General features: G+C 38.5%; 1 protein-coding gene across 1 annotated transcript in view; it reads right to left on the minus strand.

The window, feature by feature from the left end:
* The window catches only part of CDH9 (cadherin 9), a 96281-nt gene extending 91871 nt beyond the window's left edge, over positions 1–4410 (minus strand). Inside the window, exon 1 of the mRNA XM_056483939.1 lies at positions 4156–4410. The gene's annotated coding sequence lies outside the window, so the exon portion shown is untranslated. The remainder of the gene's footprint in view (positions 1–4155) is intronic.
* Between the last annotated feature and the right edge of the window lie 1590 nt (positions 4411–6000).

Here is a 6000-nt window from a genome sequence, read left to right on the forward strand (position 1 = left end):
GACTTGCAGAAGCATAAATGTCAAATTATGCTCCACTGATTATCAATATAATAGATCATATTTTAGAAAGTAATGGCGAAATCTAATTATGCCTGTATGTACTGCCAGGATGCTTGTATACATCTTTAATTGACTTCAACTGAACTATTAAAAATATGTACATTCAGATAATCACCTTCTGAGAGCTGTTATGTAATTTGTTTTAAATGATGGAAAGGCCTACTGTTTCCATCCCCAAACACGAATGCATTACCCACAATTTTGTCTATTTCACAGAATCTTTTATTGGGTGTAATTTATGAAGATCATGTTTTGAATCTGGAAAAGTGCTCTAGATCTTTCTTGACATACTTGCATACAATGGCAAGATGCTGTCAGTATTTTTTAGAAAGTGGAATCCTTGGATACCAACATGTGTGGTCCAAAAGTGCAATATCATTGCAGGCAAAATTTACATGAAGGCAGTGTTTCTTTCTCTCAAATACAACCTCTGAGGACAATGCAACCTGAGCACCATCTAGCATCTAGGAAATTTGTACTTACCTAAACCTCCTTGATATTTCGGTATGAGGAGATAACATAATACGAAAACTGGTTTTTTCTGAGATAGGGAAACAATCCAAAGTGATGTTCCTATTGTTGCTATTACTCTTACTACTAAAAAGTGTGAATTGAATTATAGAAGTTTACATTTTACTAGCCAGTGAATACACTGACCATCACTTGAAGCATACAATTTTGCAGTTGAAGAAATACATTTTATGTGAAACATTTGTGGACATTGATGGTGTTATTTAAGTATTCAAGATAAATACATTTTTATGAACATTGATGTAATCATACGGAGAAATTGGAGGACTGGGAGGCCCCATATTACCCCTGGCTCTGACACAGAGCTACTCTGTAACTGAGGCCAAGTCAAGTCTCTGTGTGGCTCTGTGTGTGTATGTATGGGGTGACAACAATGCCACCCATGTCCTTTTGTAATCTTCCCTAGATTGCAGAACAGAGATTATAAATAGCATACTTCACTTCCTGGCATTTCCATAATAAAATTCCATACTGTGTATTAATTTTTTTTCTAAAACATTTTCAGCCCTCCTCTGAGCTGCAGTATACATCCAATATTTTTCCTTTTTCTTGAAGCTAGCAATTTTTTCCCAGGAGTAGCCAAGCCTCAGTTTCGCTAGGATTTTGCACTGCAGACACATGGTATGATTTGATCAAGATCCTCCTCTTCTGCTCACTCATGCTCATCAAGTAGTCCTCAATGCCACTGGGGTATTTTTTATCACTGTCAGTCACTGAAAGTCAGAAAAATAGCTTGCATTTTAACATTCAGCAATTTCCTATATGTTTAAAAGGCAAGAAGAGAAATTACTCTGACTGTTTTTGCAAAAATCCTTTTTGTTAATTTCCCGTTGCTTTATTTTCCTTCTCCTCTTACCACCTTTAGCAAAATTTTGGATATATTCCTATAAATGATTTACTCATATAAAAAATGCAGTTAGCTTTTACTTGGGCATCTCTTTCATGTTCAAATATTAGTCCTTCTGCAGATAACATTTGCATGTAACACCTGCTGCAAGCCTGAGAAATTCAGAAGGCATTCTGATATGAGTGGGAGATGCATTTTTCTCTAGGTTTTTGCTCCAGTTACCTTCTGCAGTTAAATAGCTCTGACTTAATGGAAGAAGCACATACATTTATATATCTGTATTCTCCTATAGTCCAGCCTATGTACCCAGTTTTCTTATACCTCCTGAACAAACTCATTCTCAGTGAAAATTGTCGGTCCTGTTACCCTCTGGCTCTACTTCTCAAACACTTCTGCCAGTAGATGCCCTGCAACCCACGTTGTACAGATTCAGAAACCATGTACTGATGCCAGAGATAAGCCAATGTCAGAATTAAGTTGTACAGTGCTTTCAGCAGCATTATGGGTGATGACATTTAAACTAGTGGATTTCAGTTATTACATTTTGTTTGGTGGATAGGTCAGGGAATGAAATCATTGTTATTGGCTGATCCCATGATGAGAGGGCGTCTCTGCCAGTGCCATGCAACTGCTGCTGAGATCAGCATCCTTGTAGAGCAACAGTCAGGTGAGAGGAGAGCACAAATCCCTGCTGCTGTCTGGAGAGGAGGACAGCCTCTCAGAATGGTCACTACTGCAGACAAGTGTGAAAATTCTGAAATCTTCAAGAAATCTTACCATGGACCTGTACAAAGCATATGGCAGAGCTGTTTCTCCCCACATTTTCTCTACAAACTGCATCACCAAACTTCTGTTTGTGCTTAGGTGAGACGTACCAGTTACACACAAAGCATAATATTCTACATTAATGGATACAAGACAATCTCTGAAATTAAAAACTGTGCTTAGTTCGCACAATAAACATGAAAAATTTGATTGTTGAACTCACTCTGTCAAGTTTTAAAAGACTTGGCAAATGTTTTAGGTACAAGTAGTATTACTGATACTGTTACATTTCTTCATTTAAAATTAATCTTGTTTACCTGACTTAAAAAAGCCCAAACCAAGAATTATTTCTTTCACAGACATTTGACTGTGTAATGTTTTATATTTTTGTTAACAGAAAATCACATTAGCTGTAACCATATTTAATTCTTTCTTGAATTTACATTATTACCCAATGAAGTGCAAATGACAGGACAATATAATTTTTCTGACAGATTGACATATAGATAGCAATATGGCTTTTTTAATAACTAATTTAATTCACTAATAAATTTTTTAATAGTAATAGACAAATTATAACACAAGTCTTTTCAGTATTTAATTAGTTGACTCCATTTTTGGAATAAAATTATCATTTCAGATATGAAGAATGACTTGCAGACAATGATTTTTAAAGATCTGTCATTAGGAATTCCTATCACTATGACAAGTGTTATTTATTAAACAAACCTTTTGATCTCATCTCCAAAACTAGTGCAAGTATTACACTTGCCTTTTTATCCATATTTATCTTTGTCATGAGTAGCTAGTGTAGTACTGAGCAATGAAGCATAATCCTGCTGTGTTTCAGTGAAATATTAGTTTTATCACTTTTATCCCTTTTATCAGAGCAAGAATCATACATTGGTTGTAAATTTCTCTACTGAAAATAGAAAGTGCTTTGAGAAAATACCATTCTATTTTCTGAATTATGACTTAAAGCTGTGACAAGGTGAGTGGCTGCTGTATGCACACTGCCTTACAACAGCAAGGGATATCAATTTCCTTTTAGTTCATATACACCATTCTTTCTTTGAAGCTCGTACAGTGAAATTGAAAGGATGTGACAGCATGTCTCTTGCATGTGAAAAGGCAAAATGTCATTCAGTTGTTTTCTGCTGCTTACTTCAGAATCCAGTGGTCAGTTTGACCTTTTATGCTTTCTGCATTGCTTTCTGTGGGACTCTCTGATTGTATATATTAAGCTGACAAGGTAGTTTGGAAGCAATTCTGGAAAGCATCCTTGCACTTTAAGCCTGTTGACTTTGGCTTACTGCTATGGATATCTAAAGGCACATCTCCTTCAGCTCTCAATCTTTATGAACCCTGAGCTGCACTTACCCCTGTAACACGTTTAAAAATTCCCACTAATTTTACTACTTTCACTAAAAAAAAATTTAAAAAGCTTTAGTACTTCATTCTTGGTAGGAGCAAAGACCTCCTATTTTTTCATTCTTCTTAACCAGAGTTGTTTTTACTAGATGTATTGACAAACACATATATGAGAAAAAAAGAAAAAGGGGGGGAGGGTGGGGATAGCTTCTATCTGGACAGGTGAAAATGCATCCTGCACAAAAGTTATGCTATACTGTTACTCCTATCTGGCAGGAAAAAAACAAATGATATCTAATAGTATTGCCAAAGAGCATACACATTGCTAATTTTTGAAAATCCACAAGAGTTGTCATATATACAGTATCAGAAGTTTAGATTTCAGCAATTTAGTCTGTTGGGGGGTTTTTATAACTCTGTAAGAGAAGCATCCCCAAAGTGTTCTGCTGACGCTGCCCCTCCACTCCCGCTTCCCTAAAAAGTATCTGTAAGGCATCCTCAGCATTTTGGACCCTCCTGAGGGAAGCACCAGCCCTTTGGCTGCCGGCAGCTGTGGTGCTGCAGAAAGTTGGAGTACTCACCCAGCCGTCGGTGTGCGCCCAGCGCTGCCCGCTCCTGCTCCTCTCCCTGCCTCCCGCTCCCGCTCCGTGCCGCCTCTCACCAGGGCTCCCGCTCTCCCGGCATCACTTTTAAGTCAGGCAGGCAGCGAGGAGAAGCCGAAGGGTCTCTCTGTCTGATTGGCTTCCATTCGGCGCCCCTGGTTAATGGGAAGCGTCCCTCGCAAGGAGAGGCGCTGCCTCCCCTCGGGCGGTGCTGATGGAGCCGCAGCGCTCGGCGTGAGCGGCTCGGGCTGGGGACAGCACCGCGGCTCCGCCAGCCAAACTGCGATTTGCGACTGAATGCGGTGGGAGGGCTCAGAGAGGAGGGCTTTGTTAAGGACCCTCTTATTAACTAAAGCTTTGATACCGAGGCTCATGTTACCAGCTCGGTTTGGTCTGTTTTAATAACAGAGGTAAAGGTATACCCCCCCAACCTGTGAATTATATGGAGAAAAAAACAAATTACTCTAAATATCTGTACTAGCAACAAAGTGTCATTGCTGTGCAATACACGCTGGAGAATGCAAAATTATCCTCTAATGCTACTGCGGTGACAAATGATTTTAAGGTGAAAGAAAGCGAGTTATGTGAGATTTCCCTGTGTGCTCAATAGGTTTACAGCTCAAGTGTCACTGGCAGCTATTGATAATGATGGGCTTGTCACTGTACCTGAAAGTGAACATAATACAAAGTTGCAAGGGATGTTTTGGGAATTGTGACTAATAATGTTCAAGTCATTCACAGAAATAAATAGTTTTGCCAGCCACAATAATGAATTTCCTGGTTTCTGGTGCAGCCTGTTTGGGTACAAGCAATCACTGCTCACTGCTACTACCAGATGTTAAATATTGCAGAATATTGCGTTCAATATTACAGAAATTTGCTTCAATTAAAGCGTAATGGCTTTTACTAAAATAAGAAAACTGGAGTATCCTAAGTTCTGTTTTTTGCAATTTGTGCACTTTTTGTGGGCTCCTGGGTGCTTAAGACTACTTGAGTCAACGACATAAGATAAAAAGTTGCAATGGAACTTCTAGAAGCTGGTTGGCATTACTTTCTGTAATGACAAACCCTGATGATAGCCCTTGTGGGCATCAATAGAATAGCAGGAAATGCTGCAAAGTGTAGTTATCTAGTCTTGTGGCATAATTAATTTAGTATCAACACTTCTTCTTAGAAAGATGAATCATGAGGCTAGTTTGTAGTTATGAAATTTTACTAGGGCTGTGCTTTCAGTAGTTGGGGTGAAAAGAGATATGGGTTCAATCTGGTGGTGAAACTGTACTACAACAAAGGGAAGATTTTCATCAAATAACAAAGTGAGAAATCTGAGGGGTTTTTTTAGGCTCTTGTTATTGCTTTAGTACTGCCATTGATGAGCTCAACAGGCTCATATTCACAATGCACTGTACCTAGTGAGAACTAATTCACCACTAGATCTCATTTGAATTTATTGAGAGATTGGTGCAATTCACAGACACCAGTCAGAGCCTTTCCGTTTAATTAAGTGGCAGTTAAATTGGGCTCTGAAAGAACTAGGTCTTTGAATGCTGCACATCCATGAAAGCAATATTTGCATATGTGTTACAGACTGCAGAACTGGGTCTAATATGGGAATATCAGAAAGCTAAATCCAGACCCAGAACAAAATCAATTAATGCAGTTCAGGTAAAACACGTAAAGCAAAGTTCTAATTAGCATCTTCATTCCACAGTGGGCCCACTTCAGCAATGGAACTACTGGGAAAAATTATTTAGTATAATTTTTGTCCCAGTAATTATGTGGAAGAACAAAAAGAAAAGCTACTGACAAGTGTATATCTCTGCT

Source organism: Oenanthe melanoleuca, chromosome 2, assembly GCF_029582105.1.
Source record: "Oenanthe melanoleuca isolate GR-GAL-2019-014 chromosome 2, OMel1.0, whole genome shotgun sequence".
Taxonomy (NCBI): Eukaryota; Metazoa; Chordata; class Aves; order Passeriformes; family Muscicapidae; genus Oenanthe; species Oenanthe melanoleuca.